The 21,325-nt window shown below is 41.6% G+C and overlaps 1 protein-coding gene across 1 annotated transcript in view; it reads left to right on the forward strand.

The window, feature by feature from the left end:
* The first annotated feature begins 6,633 nt into the window (after positions 1-6,633).
* The window catches only part of LINGO3 (leucine rich repeat and Ig domain containing 3), a 133,503-nt gene continuing 118,811 nt past the window's right edge, over positions 6,634-21,325 (forward strand). Inside the window, exon 1 of the mRNA XM_075352581.1 lies at positions 6,634-6,748. The gene's annotated coding sequence lies outside the window, so the exon portion shown is untranslated. The remainder of the gene's footprint in view (positions 6,749-21,325) is intronic.

The raw sequence follows: 21,325 nt of genomic DNA on the forward strand, positions 1-21,325 counted from the left end.
CAATACATTGGATCACACTAGTGTTATGACTGTAATACTTATTACCATTCCGATAGTGATTTAACATTTTTAACAGAGAATATTTCCAAACTTCAATCGACAGCCTTATGGAAAAAATGTCAGTTTTTTAACCTATAATTATTATAAATTCATTATATAAAGATACTTCTTGCTCATCAAGTTTATATTTTCAATATACGCACATTTTACTATATAGAACAATATAAGGATTAAGCTGAATTTTGTTCATTATAGAAATCAATTAATTATCTTATTCGTGATATACAAAAAATCTTTTTACAAGTAAATTCATTAAGGCTGTTAATATCAATTAGGTAAACAAACATTCATAGAGCTATATGCAAATACTCAGAGTACTATTCATCATATATATCCTAGATAGTAATTCTATTTTTCTACCAAGCAAACACATTTATCCAAAGAGAATTATTTGTTTTATAATGCAGCAAAAATAATGAATTATATAATCTATCATGATGATTATACATAGATTAGAAACCAAACAAGCAAATCACCAAGGAGAGAAGGGCTGGTCAACACAGCTTCAGTCAATCTATAGGAATATTATCATATCGTTCTTATCATTGAAGCCAATGGGTCCCATTGCTTTGGTGTCCATAATCCAGCGGGCTTCTCTCCTTAGTAAGTGCTTGTGTGTATCTCCCCCTGCTGGGGAAGGTGTAATCTTTTCTAATCCGGCAAAACTAAGCAATTTATGATTCACATTATGTTTCTCTTGCATATGATTAATGAGGCGTGTAGCCCCTATCCCTGTACTGATAGAATGTGCATGTTCTCGAAATCTGGTGAATAACGGTCTAATAGTTTTGCCTATATAGAAAAAATTACACGGGCAGAAAATGATATATACCAGCCATTTAGTACGGCATGTAATTAGATCGTTTATTTTATGCCATCTATCACCCACTTTAATACTCTTGCCTGTCAGATGTTGGTCGCAATATGTGCAGTTCCCACATTTATAGTTTCCTATGGGGCTTGCTTTTTCTAACCACGTTTTTTGTGGAATAAACCTCCTTTTTATCAATAGATCTCCTATATTTTTTGTTCTCCGGTATGTAATTTGGGGTCTATTATGCGCTACCTCTTGTAAGTCCCTATCGCTCTCGATAATATGCCAGTGGCGGTTAATAATAGATTTTATTATTTGATCCATGGAGCTGAATTTAAAGTTAAACCTGAACCGTTCTGTTTTTAAAATATTTTTCTGATGTCTAACCAACTTATTTTTATTTTCACTTCCCTGTAAGACTTTTTCCAATGCTTGGGTAATTATAGATTGTGGATATCCCCTTTCCTTTAGCCTATAACTCAATTCATCTGCTTGTATCATAAAGCGATCTATATCATTATTAGCTCTTTTTATCCTGAGAAATTGTGAATACGGTATTGATTTTTTTTACATGTTCGGGATGGGCACTGTCATGACGCAAAAGGGTATTTACTGCTATAGATTTTCTGTATGATTCTGTTTTAATTTCATTATTCTGTATGGAAATTTTTATGTCTAAAAATTCCAAAGTTTGATCTCCAAAATTACTGGTGAATAACATATTATATCTATTTGACTGATTTAGGAATGAGACAAACTCATCAAATTTTTCTTGTGTACCATCCCAAACTATTAGGATATCATCCACATATCTAAAAAAATGTTTAATGTGACATAGAAATTTGTTATTTTGGGAATAAATTGTGTCATCCTCAAACCTCACCAAAAATAAGTTTGCCAATGTGCAAGCTATGGGGGTGCCCATGGCCACACCCCCATGTTGCAGGTACCAAGTCTCACCGAATTTAAATACATTATTTTTAAGTACTATCAATAACGCTTCAGTTACGAAGTTAGTATAATCATGTTCTCCCATGTTAGTCAAAAAATGTCTAACAGCCTCTACACCCAGATCCTGCGGGATTCGGGTGTAGAGGCTTTCGACATCAATTGAGGTAAGTTTGTAGTTTGGTTGCCAGTGGATTTCTCCCAATATTTTCAAACAATCCTTAGTGTCTCGTATAAAAGATGGTATTACCTTCAGGAGGGGGTTCAGCAACCAATGCAGATACCTAGATAGCGGCTCAGTTGCTGAACCCACCCCTGACACAATGGGGCGTCCAGGTGGGTTGTCCACTGATTTATGTATTTTTGGAGAAAAATACCAGTGAGGTCTATTTGGAAAACTTGGTAAAAGGCTCTCTTCTTTTTTATTGGAGATAGTACCCAAATGCACTTGTTTGTTCAAAAAACTACGTATTTTTTCCACCACTTTTGACATAGGATCAGTTTTAAGTTTAGTGTATACTTTGGGATCTGACAATTGTCTTGCGGCTTCTTTTTGATAGTAATCCTTATCTAGGAGTACTGTCGCTCCCCCCTTATCAGCCTTACGGATGATGACATCCTCCCAGGTTCTAAGTGTATCAATTGCAACTCTCTCTGCTTGAGAAATATTAGACGGTACCTTTGGATAGTTTAAGCATTCAATATCTTGCAGTACTGCTCTCTGAAAAATATCTATGCTGTTGCCTGCATTAGTTGGTGGAAAAAAATTTGATTTTATGCCTCCTTGAAAGAAGGAAATATTAGAGGCTGCGGGTGATTGTTGATGATTGCGGTCCCCCCCTATTTTAATACAAGCCAGATAAAGCCATACGGCTGCAGGTTGGTATTCTCAGGATGGGGAGCCCCACGTTATGGGGAGCCCCCCAGCCTAACAATATCAGCCAGCAGACGCCCAGAATTGCCGCATACATTAGATGCGACAGTTCTGGAACTGTACCCGGCTCTTCCCGATTTGCCCTGGTGCGTTGGCAAATCGGGGTAATAAGGAGTTAATGGCAGCCCATAGCTGCCACTAAATCCTAGATTAATCAGCTCAGGCGTCTCCCCGAGATACCTTCTATGATTAATCTGTAAGTTACGGTAAATAAACACACACACCTGAAAAATCCTTTATTAGAAATAAAAAACACAAACACATTTCCTGGTTCACCAATTTAATCAGCCCAAAAAAGCCCTCCATGTCTGGCGTAATCCAGGATGGTCCAGCGTCGCTACCAGCTCTGCTGCATGAAGGTGACCGGAGCAGCAGAAGACACATACGCTCCTGTCAGCTCCACGCAGCAACTGAGGTGAGTAGCGCGATCAGCTGAGCTGTCACCGAGGATACTCGCGGCCACCGCTGGATCCAGTGACAGCGGGCAACCTCAGTGACAGCTCAGCTGATCACGCGGCTCTCTTCTTTTGCTGCGTGGAGGTGACAGGAGCAGCGGTGTCTTCTGCTGCTCCGGTCACCTTCATGCAGCAGAGCTGGAAGCGACGCTGGACCATCCTGGATTACGCGGGACATGGAGGGCTTTGTCGGGCTGATTAAATTGGTGAACCAGGAAATGTGTTTGCGTTTTTTATTTCTAATAAAGGATTTTTCAGGTGTGTGTGTTTATTTACTGTAATTTACAGATTAATCATGGAAGATATCTCGGGGAGACGCCTGACATGATTAATCTAGGATTTAGTGGCAGCTATGGGCTGCCATTAACTCCTTATTACCCCGATTTGCCAACGCACCAGGGCAAATCGGGAAGAGCCGGGTACTGTCCCAGAACAGTCACATCTAATGTATGCGGCCATTCTGGGCGGCTGCTGACTGATATTGTTAGGCTGGGGGGCTCCCCATAACGTGGAGCTCCCCATCCTGAGAATACTAGCCTTCAGCCGTATGGCTTTATCTGGCTGGTATTAAAATTGGGGGGACCGCACGCCGTTTTTTAAATTATTTATTTATTTATTTCTATACTCCATAGTGACACGCCCACCGCCTGCTGTGATTGGGTGCAGTGAGACAGCTGTCACTCAGTGTGGGGGCGTGTCTCACTGCAACCAATCATATTTGCCGGTGGGCGGGGAAAGCAGGGAATGCGAGATTGTTTAATGAGCGGCCGGCTTTTTCAAATTAGAAAAAGCCACCGGAGCTGTGTGAACGCCGTGCAGCGCCGTGCAGGGGATCGGGGATCAGTGAGTATGAGAGAGGGGGGGGAACTTCAGTCACTCGGGGGATTAGCGGTCACTGGTGAATCCTTCACAGGTGACCGCTAATCAGTACATGGCACACAGACAGAGCCGCGGCATGACAATGAAGTCGGGTGAAGTTCACCCGAGTTCATTCTCATCCCGCTACGCTGTCTTCCGACATGTAGTAACGACATTTTGCATCACACACGGACATTTCTCATGGACAACATAACCCCACATCCGTGCAAGGAACGTTTTATTTGGACTCCCATAGGCTAACATTATGTCCGTGTGTGCGTGCTCCGTCCCAAAAACGAACATGCTTCCGTGCCAAACGTAGCAAAAAAACATGGGACGCACGCGAACACACGGAAGATCAAATAACACGCACGTGTGCCTTTAAACATAAAAAAACATATGTGCACATTTGGTCGTATCTCCGATATGTACGGAAACGGACCAAACACGCACGTTTTCAACGGATGTGTGTTGCGGGCCTTAGAGGGTTTTATAGTTTTGCCATTCCACCAGACCATAGTGAGCTCCTCCTTCCTTTTCCTGCAGTAAGATTTGTCCTTATGACCTTAAGAACCATAGTTGTTACATAAATATTTTCCATCTAGTTACCTAGTTTTTGTAGGTGGCGCTTTCCCTGTGGTTGCTACCATACTATTTATTTGCCTAAGGGCCACTTTACACGCTGCGATATCGCTATCGATATTGCTAGCGTGCGTACCCGCCCCCATCGGTTGTGCGTCACTGGCAAATCGCTGCCCATGGCGCACAACATCGCTAAAACCTGTCACATATACTTACCTGCCTAGCGACATCGCTGTTACCAGTGAACCGCCTCCATTCTAAGGGGGCGGTTCGTGCGGCGTCATAGCCCAATAGAAGCAGAGAGGTGGAGATGAGCGGAACAAAGATTCCGCCCACCTCCTTCCTTCCTCATTGCGGGCGGCCGCAGGTACGAGGTTGTTCCTCGTTCCTACGGTGTCACACATAGCGATGTGTGCTGCCGCAGGAACGACAAACAACCTACGTCCTGCTACAGCAACGATATTTGGGAAATGGACAGCGTGTCAACGAGCAACGATAAAGTAAGTAAAATTGCTCGGTAACGGTCGTTCGCGCGTTTCACACGCAACGATGTCGCTAACGAGGCCGGATGTGATTCTCGAAATCCGTGACCCCGCGTTAGCAATGTCGTTGCGTGTAAAGCAGCCCTTATTCTCCCTTGCCTCTTGGTGACTCATATTGATTCCTATACATATAACTTCTTCTGGTTGGACCCTATTATGGGTATGCGTATATATTTGATTGTTATTGTTATTTGTATATATATTCTTTGTATAGGGGTGTTTGCTTTTCATGTCATTTTAATGTTTGTCCTTGGAATTCAATAAAGTTGTTTGTACTTTTCAAATCTGGTGTGCTCACCATTATATGCAGTCTTTTCTTTTTCCTTCTTTTATATACTCCTCTTCATGTTGTGGCACCCTACCCCTTGACATACAGCAAATTAGGTGCACCTGGTTTTCTTTGATACCTTGCTGCCCAAGGAGCAAAGAGAGAACTTTCAGACCACCACATATTGACCATCCTTGACCCTTATAGTTATTGTAAATTTCTTGAGAATAAAGTCTAACTTCTCATAGCTTTCCTTCAGGTGCACAGAATGTCCTACAGGCACTGAACACTGAAGCATACTTGCTGCCATTGTGTACTAGGATGAATCAATAAAGAGCTTCCACACTCTCACACTGTACTCAATGCTACATTTTCCATCAGCCCAGGAACATCAATGCAATACACTAGTTTTTCATTACATCAAAATGGAATTAATCAATTTTAACATTATGGAATAAAGGATGTTTGGATGTTATTACCGCATGGATGTGCAGCTTTCTCCTCCAACCTCTTTCATTTAGCTGTGGCACCAGTGGGATCTGGCACCCATCGGTGTTGTAGTCTCGGGATGAATATTTTCTCATATGTAGTGACCCCTTTACTTGTCCCTTTTTACACAAGTGCACGGTCTTGAGAAAAGTATGGAAGGAAATCCTTTTGGAATTCTACCCTTTCGGAAGCCTATGGAGTCAGTGTTTGTAAATAAACCTGGCCATGATGGCATTTTTTCGATATTTTTACTGACTTCAGCAATCAACAGCATTTAAAAATCCCCTCTTACTTTTCAAATATTTGTACCCTTGCAGATGTGTTAGTGGACACTTTTACTATCTTGCTTTGCTATATAGTTGTTATTATTATTATTATTATTATTATTATTATTATTATTTACATTAATCCAGACCATATGATTTGCCAAAATACTGGTTAAGCAAATTTAAAAGTTTTTCCAGCCTCAATTTAGAAAGTAAACTGTAAAGAATGAGACATAAAGCGGGAAAAAAAGGTATATGTATTAGTAGATGAGGTAATGAGTAGGACAATGGGTAAAAGGGAAGGTAGAGAAGGGGGATGAGGATAGATAGGGGGAGAATGAGAATGAGAGAGGGATGGCAGGAGGGGGGAGTCGCTGACAGAGGCATGCTGCAGCCCAGTGATATGTTTGAGCAGCAAGGGAACAGCACAGTGACGGGGAGGAGGGACACACGGCAGAGACATTGGGACACACACTGAGTGTAGCTGTACGAGGATGAGGAAGGAGAGAAGCACAAGAAGGACACAAGCACAGTGAGTGTTGGATGTATTGCGGACACACTAAATCAGATGCATGCATATGGGGTCAGGAGGACATGGCGAGCACAGGGAGCTGCACTGCAGGCTGGGGTGTAGCGAGGGGAATACATTGGGCATCATTACTTGATATGATAACAGTGGTTTGCAGCATAATGTAGCGTAGCATCTGCTGCTTATACGGAGACGATTCATCAATGGTGTAGTGTACGGTGTAATCACACATTTTCACATAGAGAAAAAAGAAGGCTACTACGTTATGTTCTTCGTAATCCTTATAAACAGAAGACATTGTTGCCTGTATAAAGCCTACAATAGGGACAGCACAATGTAGAGGAATGTGTGCATGCTCTCCTGTGGTGACGGTAGATCATTCGCATCTTAGTAGCATTTTTTATGAATAACGGCAATAGCTTTGCATGTTCAATGTGTAGAGCGAAGACTTCAGGGCAAGTGTTTTTGTTCCTGCTCCTATGCACAGAAATGCGAACACCACATACCCTGGCGCAACAAACAAGCACATTTACCATAGCATTAGAGCAAAACACATGAAGCCAACCATAAACTATCCATCATGTAGACATTTCATGATTTAAAAGCTATTAAAAGTATTGCACTGCTACCAGAACATCATCCGCACACCGCTAACAACAGTATATCATGCTCATAGGCAGTCAATACATTACATCACGCAGCCGCCTAATAACAGTATTTCATGCTTCGTTTGATAATAAGGGCATATTATATGTCAAGGATAATAACATGAGTAAATCACCCTCAATGGATTGTACACGGGAATGTAACTAATGCTGGGTTTACACTAACGATTTTGCACCTAATCAGACTGTAGTCCAGAAAATTCATTATCAAAACGGATGCCAATAACACCGAGAAATATTTACAATGGGAAAAGTTATTACCATTTCTGCAGAATAAAATCATTCTACTCCCCCCATGAGATTTTCGTGTTCACACACAGTCATTAAATAGGTCAACTATATGCCAAATTTGTATTACTTCTGGCCATTTCCAGTGAAAATATAGCATAAATCTGCCCCCCGCATGTGCGTTGTCACCAGCATTTGACTTTGTACGTAATTCAAGTGACAAGGTGTAAAGTCACATAATACACAATTCATCTAAACTATTCACTTCAATTATTTCTTTGAACTATTAGATATTATACATGAGCTGGATACGCCATTGTGATTCCCCGCACACTGCATACACAATTAGGCATAGCCAGGTCTTTGAAATATAAAAATGTGGTCTCTGTATAGTTTGAAAAGTAATTACATAAAAAAATGACTTGGGAACAAATGCGAGGGCTGCTAATAATATAGAACGTGGAGCTCTAGCATAGCTTTCCTTGATAATATATGACACACAGCATTTGGTAACCCACTGTTAAAACATTGTGCACAGTGCTTGCCAGCCAGGTTGTGTCAACTGCATTGAAAATGCCAGCACAAGAGACTGACATGTCTTACTTTTTCATACCGCTGAGAATCAATTTGTGCCTCATTGATGCTGTTAGGAAAATGTCTGCCACTTTAATACATGTTTAAATTATACCAGGAAACAGCTATAGGTCTCATCTTGTCTGTTGTATGTCTGTGGATGTTATAGATATAAGAAATCTTCCTTACATACAATAAATAGCAAGGTTCACATATCAATTTCTTTTTTTTACCATAGTATTAGAACAGCAAAAAATGATGGGGTCCTCAAATCATCATATGATAGGCAATGTTGCTATCAGACCTCTTTGTTTATAATGGGGTATGTGTCAGGCTGCCACCAGGGGGAGGTGAAGCCCTGCAAGGAAGACACTACACGGAGCTGACCAAGTAAGGAGGTCAACACACAGTGTGTGCTCGTGCAGTGCCTCGCAGCATCAGCCAAAAAGCAGAAGCTGCGGGGCGTGCGGGTATGGTCGGGCAGGCCGGGTCATACACGGTACGGGGAGAAGGAAGACCAGAGGAATGAGCAGAGGTGGGGTCGAGGTCAGGCCGAGGTCAGCACCAGAGGAAGCAAGCGAATGGGAAGGTAGGAGAGGGGAGAACAACCAGGGCTATTGTGGGAAGGAAGGAGGTGGAACAGAGGAATGGAGGAACGACTAGGGGATGGAACACAGACAGAGAACAAGGGCACAGAGAGGGGACGGATCAGGATCACATTTACAGGGACCAGCAATCACAGGCGAACCAGCGCTAAGCTTATAGCCAGTGCTGGTTCACCGGAGATGACAGTATGTAAGGCATCCAACCTCCGGAAGTGAGACCCGAGAGAAGGCTTCGCCCCCTAACCATGTGGACGGGGAGGCGAAACCTGTTAAGATGTCTGCCATTTTACTCAGAAATGATAGTGATGAATGCTGTGATATTTTCTCCACACAAAACTGAAAGAATCAAGTCAGATCTTTCAATACAGATGGGAACTTAAGCCTACACACACATATACCATATACACCTATATAGACAGGGGGTGAAATAAATATGAACATATCACAAATTTTCTAAGTAAATATATTTCTAAATGGGCTAAAGTTGTCCATAAATTTAGTGATTTCTAATAATGAGAAATAACAAAAGGAAAAATTATTGAACAAATAAAGAAAGAGAGGTGCAAAAAGCCATGGAAAGTCATGACACCAGCTGAAATATATCAATACTTAAAAAGTAATCGTGCCATTTACTGAAAAATAATATTAGCTGGTGTCTCATTACCAAGGTGTACACAAGAAACATCTCATGATGGGAAAAACCAGTAAGCTGTCTCAAGACCTTAACAACCTTATTCTTGCAAAATATACTAATGGCATTTCAGAAAAATGTCTAAACTACTGAAGTTTCCACTGAGCACATTTGTGTCCACAATCCAGAAGTGGAATGAACATACTTTCACTATAAATCGACTAGGACTAGGTGATCCCTGCAAGATTTCAGACAGAGGAGTGTAAATAATCAGAAATGTTGTCCAAGAGCCAAGAACCACCAGGGTAGAGCTACAGAAAGACCTGGAATCAGCAGGTACAATTGTTTCAACGAAAATAATAAGTAATGCACTCAACTATCTTGATCTGTATGCATGCTCACAATGCAATGCTCCATTATTGAACAAAAAGCATGTTCAAGTTTAAAGGATAATGACGATGAAATAAGGGTGGACATTTCAGCAAGACAATGATTCCAAACACACAGCCAAAGAAACTGTTAGTTGGTTTCAGAAAAAGAAAATAAAGCTGCTAGAGTGGCCAAGATAATCACCTGACCTGAATCCAATAGAAAATTTATGGAAGGAACTAAATCTCAGAGTTCATAGAAGGAGCCCACAGAACCTTCAGGTTTTTAAAGAGTGTTTGTGTGAGAGAATGGGCCAAAATCACAGCTGAGCAATGCATGCGACTAATTTCTCCATAAAAGAGGTGTCTTGAAGCTGTGATCACCAACAAAGGCTTTTGTATAAAGAATGAAATATAATTCAGTAAGCGTGTTTAATAATTTTTTCCTGTGTAATTTCTTATCATTACACTTAATCTATAGACAGCTATGGTTTGATTTATGTGCCTGTGTGGATTGGATAGATTGTTACTGACATCTGGTGAGAAACTCATGTCAATAGCACCTTTTGAAATATATTTACCTCAAGAATTGGTGACGTTTTCAATACTTATTTCACCCACTGTATATATATATTTATAAGTGGCTTGACACAAGGAATGTGACAGTTGTAGCCCATGTCTGTGTGTGTTGGCTCTTGAAGCACTGACTCTACAGTAGTCCAGTCCATGTGATTTTCCCCCAAATTTTTGAATGGTCTTTTCTTAACAATCTTATCAAAGCTGCGGTTATCCCGGTTGCTTGTGCACCTTTCTCTACCACACTTTTTTCCCTCCACTCAACTTTTCCATTAATATGCTTAGATACAGCACTCTGTGACCAGCCAGCTTCTTAAGCGATGACTTTTTGCGGCTTACCCTCCTTGTGGAGTGTCAATGACTGCCTTCTGGACATCTGTCACGTTAGCAGTCTTCCCCATGATTGTTTAGCCTACTGAACAAGACTAAGGGACCATTTTAAACACTTAGGAAGCCTTTGCAGGTGTTTTGTGGTAATTATTCTAATTTTCTGAGATAATGACTTTTGGGTTTTCAGTGGCTGATGGCTATAAACATCAAAATTAACAGAAATAAACACTTGAAATAGATTACTCTGTTTGTAAAGACTCTATATAATATATGCGTTTCCTTTTTTGTATTGAATTACTGAAATTTACTTTTTGAGGATATTATAATTTATTGAGATGCACTTGTATGTATGTAGCAGTCCTCCATTCAGTGCTAGAGTTTGAGGAAGTGTCCATGGTGTTGATACTTTTTACTGTACCCTGTTTACCATTTCACTGTTGTACACAGTGTTTTGTGTTGTTATATATTCTAGGAACAGTGCTGGCTATAAGTACAAGATACCAGACAGGGGCTGACCCCCTTGTGAAAAATCCTTGGCTAATGTGTTTTTAGAAATAAATCCATAGAGAAAAGAGATATCTCTACCCGAGCTATTTGTACTTCTAGAACAAGTACCCAAGAAACCACGTTATATAAATATGGTTATAAAAAAGTAAGATCACACACAATTTTAAGCAATTGGTGTAAGTAGGTTGACATTATACAGTACACAAAAGGGCAATTGCCTTCTGACACCTCTAGGCCTCTACCCTTTCTCAGATTTTTCCAATTAAACTAATGACTGTGCATGTTCAAGTTCAATATGCCAAACCTTTTTTTTCACTAGCAACATAAAAGAAGGTAGATTGTCTTTGGAATCTGTGAACATTATTGAGATTTCATACAATTCAAAGTCATTTTGCATCTTACTAATATCATTTTTATATCTAAAGTAGGCAAATGTCCGGAAACAAAGCTGATGTTACTAGACAAGATACCATTCAAATAAGAAATTTGTCGGATTTGTTTTTGCTTGATTTCCCCTTGATTTTGAATTACACCAAAGTGCATCATGGCAGGAGAGGGTCTTAAAGGGGTTGTCAACTACGTTTAAATTGATAGCCTATCCTTGGGATAGGTCATCAATATTTGATCGGCCAGGGTCTGGCCGTTCTTCTGTTCCTAATTGCCAGCAGTGGCAGCAGGCAGCTGGAAATGCTCAGTTCAGGAGATGCCAAGTCAACTGATCACAATCGCGGCTGGTTACTGCATATCCACCTCCCATTCAAGTCAATAAGTGACTAACGTGCAGTACCTGGCCACGGCTGCTATCAGAAGATGGAACAGCTCCGAAACTGAGCATTTCTGATGCCAACGGCAATGACAGCTGATTGGTATGTGTTTCGGGTGTCAGATCCTATGGATAGGCCATCAATGTTAAAGTAGTGGAAAACCCCTTTAAGAAAGAGAACATGGAGAGCCATTTTATTTTTTTTTAATTATACTTACTTTACCAAACCAGTTGATTAAACACATCTCATCCATGTATCATCCAATTCTAGAAGTGGTTACATCACCAATTGCAACTAAAATGATCAGTCTTTGACACTGGTGTTAACTCTAGGCCTCACTATATGATGAATATGAAGGTGAAATACATACTTATTAAAAAATTTTGCCACTTTTTCACAGCCTCCCTCTAGGTGTTTTAGCACAATATCATTATAGATGTTCTTGAATGAAATGCTGGTTATCAATTTGAAACGTGGTCAAGTTTAAGGTCAGATCAAGACTTTAGGCCAGTCCACAACAAAAAATTTAATTTGATAGCCATTCATCTGTACAGTTCTGTTTTCAATTTTGCATTATTCATTTGTACATAACCCAATTAATTCCATCACATGAACTGATGACCAGATGTGGAATTCATGGTTCATCACTAATAGCAAGTTAATAGTGGGTATCTAGAAGACAGCATTGTAGTTGTAAACACCAGTCTTTGTATTGCACTTTTTAATTTTGTTGAGTTTATATTTTATTCTCTAATTGCATGAAAATATTTACAGTAGATATTCTCTTTTTTTGTGTGGTGGTTTACTTAGATAGTTGATATGTATTTTTACCTATATCATCTGGAATAGATGCCCATATTAACCAATTACATTGCTTTATTTTATTGTCTGTTACATTAGCCATTATATTTGGTCAAGCGTTTACTACTTGTTTCTTGAGTAAAGCAATCAAATTCCCTTTGACTATAAATCCTGCAACTTACTGCGGTACTTATTTGACTGATAAATGTGATATTGCAATACTCGACTAAACCGCTTAATTGAACACCAGCTGAAACCATAAGATGTGGAGAAATTATTTCACCTTCAGTCATTTCTCTGTAAATAATACAAAGCAGTACATAATATACCCAAGAATAATATACTGCAAAAATAATAAATATATGGAAATTATAAGTATTCACATATAGATAGATAGCATATATCACAAAAAGTGAGTACACCCCTCAATATTTTTGTAAATATTTTAGTATATCTTTTAACGGGACAACACTGAAGAAGTGACACTTTGATACAATGTAAAGTAGTCAGTGTACGGCTTGTATAACAGTGTAAATTTGGTGTCCACTAAATAACTCAACACACAGCCATTAATGTCTACACTACTGACAACAAAAGTTTCAATGGTTAAACATCTTTATGATTACTTATCTACTTTTGGATATATTTACATAAGAGTGTTTGAAATTCTATGACTGCTATATAATAAAAATATTGAAACACAAAAGTGAGAACAGCCCTAAGTGAAAATAGCCAAATTGTACCCAATATGTCAATTGTTTTGTGGGGCCACCATTATTTTCAACACTGCCTTAACACTTTTTGGGCATGGAGTTCACTAGAGCTTCACAGGAGCCACTGGCATCATCTTTCACTTCCCCATGACAGCATCATGGAGCTGGTGGATGTTAGAGATCTTGTGCATCTCCACTTCCCCACAGATGCTAATTAAGTTTTGGTCTGGAGACATGCTTGGCCAGTCCAGCACCTTTACCCTTCGTTTCTTTAGCAAGGCAGTGGTCATGTTGGAGGTGTGTTTGGGGTCATTATCATGTTGGTATACTGCCCTGCAGCCCAGTTTCCCACAGATTGTTTGTGAGCTGGGATGCAGGACCTCTGCCCCTTTGTAGGACGATATCCCCTGATGAGGTCGTGAATGATGAAACGCCGCATCAGGAGACTATTAGGGAGAGCACAGGGGTTCCAGAATAGCTAGCTGTACTCTGCCCTTGTTAGGGCGGACGTTTGGGGTGACAGTATATGGTGATCTCCCAGTGAGAAATAGGCAACGTCAAGACTTATAGGAGGGAGAGACTGATTCACCCTGCATACCACCCATTCGGTGAGATTATTCCATTTTGTTTATAGCAATTGGACTACTACTATGTTTGGGTGCATTTGAACTGTCAACAATCTATGATTTATGTATATTGTGTTTTTCTATTTTCTATTTTGTTGTGTATCATAGGACCACTGTCCTTTCTTGTTTGTTATACTAGTGGCATCTCTAATCTGTTACTACTATGTGGTGGGAAACTCAGGCCTGACATATTAAGTTAGGGGCCGGAGATGCTTTTGGTTACTTCAACCTATTATTATAGGTTGCGTAATAACTTTGATATTAAAGGTTATGTTTTAGCCTCTTATCTGCTTTAAGGTATCCAGTTTCCAAAGGGAAGTAATCGTGTTCTGCTTAAGTATGTCATGGTACATGTTGGTATTCACAGTTCCCTCAATGAACTGTAGTTGCCCACAGCCGGCAGCACTCCTGCAGTCCAGAACCACGACACTCCCATCACCATGCTTGACTGTGTTGGCAATCTTCCTATAGCCTAGGCCATCCTTTTGTAAAGCAACAATTATTTTTTTCAGATCCTCAGAGAATTCTTTGCCATGAATCATAGAATCATAGAATGTTTGAGTTGGAAGGGACCTCCAGGGTCATCTGGTCCAACCCCCTGCTCACAGCAGGATTCACTAAATCATCCCACACAGATGTCTGTCCAGTCTCTTTTTGAAGACTTTATTAAAGGGGAACTCACTACCTCTTGCGGGAGCCTATTTCACCTGTTAATAACCCTGAGGGCGCAATTTTGAACTTTCAGTGACCAGTATTAGAGAGTGTGTGAGTGATAACTCCAAATTGACCACACCTGCTCCCCATTCACACCAGGATGGAAATGGCTAATTGGGCACAATTTGGCCATTCTCACTAATGGGTGTACTTACTTTTGTTGCCAGTGGATTAGACATTAATGGCTGTGTGTTTAGTTATTCAGAGGGCACAGCAAATTTACACTGTTATACAAGCCGTACACTGACTACTTTACATTGTATCACAGTGTCACTTCTTCAGTGTTGTCCCATGAAAATGTATAATAAAATATTCACAAAAACGTGAGGGGTGTACTCACTGTTGAAATATATTGTAGATAGATAGATAAATAAATAGATAGATAAAATACTGAACAATTGATATCAAAACAAAGAGTATGACTAGGAGACAATCCAAAGAGTTCTCCTGAATAATGATTTTCATCAATAGTATAAAATATTTGTTTCAATTACTCAGGAACAACTTTACTTGAATGGGCCCTTCTATACTTATGATGCAAATGCTTGCTCACCACTGATACACAGGGCTATATTATAGATCAATTTAGTATACATCTGTAATTTATTCCATATTTGTAGGCTCACACAAAAGCTGTTATTTCTTATGGATGAACCTGTGAGAAATAAAATTATGCATGCATGCTATACTGCAAAAGTAATACAATGTCATAAAGAGTCACCATATAGATGAAAACATTTTGCCTATGACTCCATACTGCAAATGAAAAATTTAAGCGGGATTTACACGCTGCGACATCACTAGCATCGGCTAGCGATGTCGAGCGCGATAGCACCTGCCCCCATGGTACGTGCGATATTGTGTGATCGCTGCCGTAGCGAACATTATCGCTACGACAGCGTCACACGCACATACCTGGTCAGCGATGTCGCTCTGGCCGCCAATCCGCCTCCTTTCTAAGGGGGCGGGTCGTGCGGTGTCACAGCGACGACACCACGGCAGCCGTCCAATAGCAGAGGAGAGGCGAAGATGAGCGGCCGTAACATGCTGCCCACCTCCTTCCTTCCTCATTGCCGGTGGACGTAGGTAAGGAGATGTTCGTCGCTCCTGCGGTGTCACACACAGCGATGTGTGATGCCGCAGGAACGAGAAACAACATCACTAATAAACAGGCAACGATATTTGGTTTTAGGACGACCTCTCCAAAACCAACGATTTTTGCCTGTTTTGCAATTGTTTAAGATCGCTCGTACGTGTCACACGCTGCGATGTCGCTAAGGATGCCGGATGTGCGTCACAAACACCGTGACCCTGACGATAAATCATTAGCGATATCGCAGCGTGTAAAGCCCGCTTTAGTCTTTAAGATGACTTTTGAGGGAGTAGTGGGAAAATAGGTTAGAGGTGTAGGGAGTTCAGCCAGTGAAGGTATTGGCAGAAGGGAGAGACTTGAGAGTGGATTGGGATGGGTGCGGGAGTATTGAAAGAGAGGTTACAGAGAAGTATGTTGCAGTAATCTATGTAAGGCCTCTATCACACGTCCGTGTCTCCGATACGTGTTTGGTCCGTTTCCTCACATGCCGGAGACACGGGCACACGTAGACCCATTAAAATCAATGGGTCTGCGCTCACGTGTTTATTCTGCCATGGACCGTGTGTACATATGCAGCATACGTGTGCCCGTGTGCTCCACATGTAAATATGTCCGTTTATCTCCGGCATCACGGGTGTCCACACGGAACGCAACGGACCACACGGAGGTGTTCCATGTGACACACACCGAAGAAAACACACGTGTCTGTAAAAAAAATAGTAAAACTTTACTCACCTTCTCCAGCTCTGCTGTCTCTGCCGTTGCTGTCATTTGCTTCCAACCGCCGCTCATTATGCTCATTGCATATTCACTTCACTGCGGGCCGGAAGCAGCAGGGGGGAGTCGGCAGGACCGAAGACCATAGATCAGCACCACGGACAGCAATGCCAGGGACAGGTGAGCAAAAAGTTCCCGTTCTCCATGTGTTATTACAGATAACACACGGAGAACACACGTGTGCCATAAAAACGCCACACGGAGGACAATACGCACCTTTGACACGTCTGTGAAAAACGTGCATGATTTTCATGGACATGTGAAAGAGGCCTAAGAGGAATATACTAGCATGTTTTTTTTCTCAGAGTCAATGAAGAGTTTGGAAGATAGGGCATGGACAAAGATCAACCCAAAGCAGTAGACTTGTGAAACTGGAGAATATGTGGAGCCCATAATAGTATAGGTCTGGTGGAGAAGGGTAGGGAGTGAAATGATGAAAAAATAATGAATTACATCTTTCCTTGTGTTTTAGAAAGTGAGAGAAGTAAAAGGATATAGTTGACACTGGGAATTTGGAGTGCAATCAGGTAACATCTGACCCGGAGAGGTAAATATGGGTCTGTGATCAGCATAAAAGTGATTCTAAAAGCCATGGGATTCTATGAGGTATCCCAGGCCAAAGTAATAGATGAACAAGAGTAGGCTTCACAGGACAAAGACTTGAAGGACATCACAGAAAAAAAGATGAGACAAAAAGGTGGTGTGTGAGAGTGAGATCCCTTAAATATTCAGTTGCGAGTTATGAATAGATCCAGGAGAGAGCCAAATCTGTAATGCTAAGGAATTAAAGAGTTTGTCACAGGAGGGAGTGCAAAACTGTGTCAGGCAGAGGTTAGATTTCGACAGAGGATCACTGAATAATGTCATGAGCCTTTAGCAGGGAGCAGATTAGAGACTTTGGTTAAAGCGGTTGTCCACCTTCATTTTAGTAGAACAGTGATGTCAGAAGCTATATTATAGCTATCCAAAATACAAGGTAAATCGGTAGTAGAAGGACAGTTCAAGGTAGACATATTATTCAAGGCGTTTTGCTATATAAATATCAGTTTTCAATGTGTACTCCATTTTGATAAAGCTTCCAGCTTCTTTTCAGTGCAAATAACAATATTAGTTTGCCTCCAAAAATGTCATTGGCTACCAGTACCACAGTATAACCTATTTACTAGCTTTACCTGACCTGAAGAGAAATAGGGAGATAAACAATGGCAGGAATTTCTTTGATGGGGTATATGGTTCAATATGTACTTATTACTCAGCCTGGTATAAGAAAACTGCTGTAACCACAATAGTTTTTAGTTATGAGCTGTGAACATCATGGAATATAACTGCTGAAACTTCGCATGACTGATCCGTTGTTTTCTGGGTAGGTAAGTCTCTTTCTAGGTGGTCTCTTGACTTTTCCCTATTGAGAGCAAATACACTCTCCGCTGTGTCAAATGTGCATTTGTATAGGGACCAAAAAGAACAATTGTTGGTCCAATGCACATTTTGTCAACAGCTATTGAAGTGACCAATTTAAGAGAGAATTTATGGATTTTCAGATCTTGGCTTTGCAGACTTTGTTATTGCCAAAAGAACTGATAACTTGTCTGCAGTCAAAATCAGTTGAGTTGTCAGAAATATTGTTATCCTTCTGTTTTACTGTTATGTAGGTAAAACAAGAAGAACTGTGGCGCCCTGGATTATTTGGGTTGTCACAGGGTTCTGCACAATCTGCCCTTCCCGTGCAGGACTCCAATCCCCATGGTTCTGGGAACCTAACCTGCAGTACTGCCTCCACCAGCATTCACAAATCCTAGATACACCTTGCACCACACCTGTTAGGCATACCAGTGGGCTGCTTAAGCAGGAATAGGGCCGCCCACCGAGGGATCAGGTAGGGAGGTGGGAGGTGTCAAGTGAGTCGAGTGGTAGCCCTAGGTGGTCTGGACCTAGAGGAGTCAGACCCCCAGTCGCAGGGGATTGAGGCTAGTTGCCTGGAACCCATCAAGGAGGACGGTCAGCAGCCTGGTCGTATCATTGGTCCGGGACCGAAGGCACAGCGGGGTACACGGACCCTAGGTTGGGGAGAAGCTTCAGGCAACCCGGCAATTAACCTGCGGAGGACTGGGCCTTTATAGACTGTTCCCACCCATCTCAGAGATCGGGGGCACTAGCGCAACGAGGGGGATAGGGCTTTCCTAGCAAGCGGCCCACTGAAATCCCAAGCGTGAGCTCCTGAGAGCAGACTCCTTCACTTAGCCACAGTGGGGAGCGGAGCCCGGAAAGCTCCAAGCTATTGGGCCACAACTGACAATCTAAATTGGTGCCAGGAGGCAGGTACAGACCACCAGGCAGTGCTGCAGGGGACGGGACCCGGACAAGCTCCCCTCAAGAGGCAACGGGAGTCAGAGACTTGGTTTACCCTCTTGTCAGCGTCTCCTTCATTGCTGAGTGAGTACCAGACTGACCCCTGCGCTGCATGCCCGCATCACCATCTAGAGTCCCGGGGCCTAGCCCTACCCGTTGAGAGTAACATCATCTTGCTGCCCCACTCCATCACCCCAGGTACTCCCAACGGCAGCGGCGGTACTCCCAATTACCGTACACCACAGGTGGCGTCACAATTCATATCTGTGCCCTGTAAATAACCCCCTTCTTCATTTGAATGTGGCCCCTAGCCCCCGGGTCCGGAGACCCTCGAGCCACGAGCAATCACCACCCCCGGATCCGAGCGGTTCGATCCGCTGCAGGGGTGGCACAGAGCCACCTCACAATATCCTGCATGAGGTATCTTCACAGGACATTTCATCTGAGTATATGTTATCCATTCAATGTGCAGAAATAAATGAGACCCCACAGTGGATATGGGAACAAAGATAGAAAGGACTCCTATTATAATGCTTGAGGATCTACTGGCTCAAGGAAACCTACACAATAGGATGCAAAAGGATAATTAAGTACTTGGCAGCTTCATATGTTAACCTTTATCTGTAAATTTTGATCTGTAAAACAACTTCTTTAACCTTTAAAGCCCATAAACAGTAACCTAAAGTCAGTTGAACCCATCGTTCTTTTCTGTGTTTGGGGGCCTCCCAACTCTTCCCCGTCAGAGGATGTCGGGAGAGAAAAGGATCTGGCCAATTCTTTTGTTCTCTCTAGAGATAAGCCACTGCCAGAGAATTTTGGCAGTGATTCTCGCATAGAGACCACAGATGCACCAAGCAAAGTAGGCCATTCCGGTCTACCTAGCTTTCATTGATCCTGCAATTGTGCAAGGGTTTGCCTGCTTAAAACTAAAAGCCCTACTCTTTGGTTTACCTACATGCACATATTTGGACAGACGAAAAAAAGGAGTAGGAATCAACCTAAACATTATCTATCACATGTATGAAAATCTCTCTACATTGCCAGTACAGTTTTAAAGCAATAAAATCAAGTGAATCATATACAGTACTGACCAAAAGTTTGGACACACCTCATTCAGAGAGTTTTCTTTATTTTCATGACTCTGAAAATTGTAGATTCACAATGAAGGCATCAATGCTATGAATTAACACATGTGGAATGAAATACTTAAAAAATTGTGAAACAACTGAAAATATGTCTTATATTCTAGGTTCTTCAAAGTAGCCACCTTTTGCTTTGATTACTGCTTTGCACACTCTTGGCATTCTCTTGATGAGCTTCAAGAGGTAGTCACCGGGCATGGTTTTCACTTCACAGATGTGCCCTGTCAGGTTTAATAAGTGGAATTTCTTGCCTTGTAAATGGGGTTGGGACCATCAGTTGTGTTGTGCAGAAGTCCTACTGAATAGACTGTTAGAATTTGTATTATGGCAAGAAAAAAGCAGCTAAGTAAAGAAAAACGAGTGGCCATCATTACTTTAAGAAATTAAGGTCTGTTAGTCCGAAAAATTGTGAAAACTTTGAAAGTGTCCCCAAGTGCAGTGGAAAAAACCATCAAACGCTACAAAGAAACTGGCTCACATGAGGACTGCCCCAGGAAAGGAAGACCAAGAGTCACCTCTGCTGCGGAGGATAAGTTTATCCGAGTCACCAGGCTCAGAAATTGCAGGTTAAGAGCAGCTCAGGTTAGAGACCAGGTTAATGCCACACAGAGTTCTAGCAGCAGACACATCTCTAGAACAACTATTAAGAGGAGACTTTGTGTAGCAGGCAATCACGGTAAAATAGCTGCTAGGAAACCACTGCTAAGGACAGGCAACAAGCAGAAGAGACTTGTTTGGGCTAAAGAACACAAGGAATGGACATTAGACCAGTGGAAATCTGTGCTTTGGTCTGATGAGTGAAAATTTGAGATCTTTGGATCCAACCACCGTGTCTTTGTGCGACGCATAAAAGGTGAACGGATGGACTCTACATGCCTGGTTCCCATCGTGAAGCATGGAGGAGGAGGTGTGATGGTGTGGGGGTGCTTTACTGGTGACACTGTTGGGGATTTATTCAAACTTGAAGGCATACTGAACCAGCATGGCTACCACATCATCTTGCAGCGGCATGCTATTCCATCTGGTTTGCGTTTAGTTGGACCATCATTTATTTTTCAACAGGACAATGACCCCAAACACACCTCCAGGCTGTGTAAGGGCTATTTTACTAAGAAGGA

This window comes from Anomaloglossus baeobatrachus, chromosome 1 (assembly GCF_048569485.1).
Source record: "Anomaloglossus baeobatrachus isolate aAnoBae1 chromosome 1, aAnoBae1.hap1, whole genome shotgun sequence".
Lineage (NCBI taxonomy): Eukaryota > Metazoa > Chordata > Amphibia > Anura > Aromobatidae > Anomaloglossus > Anomaloglossus baeobatrachus.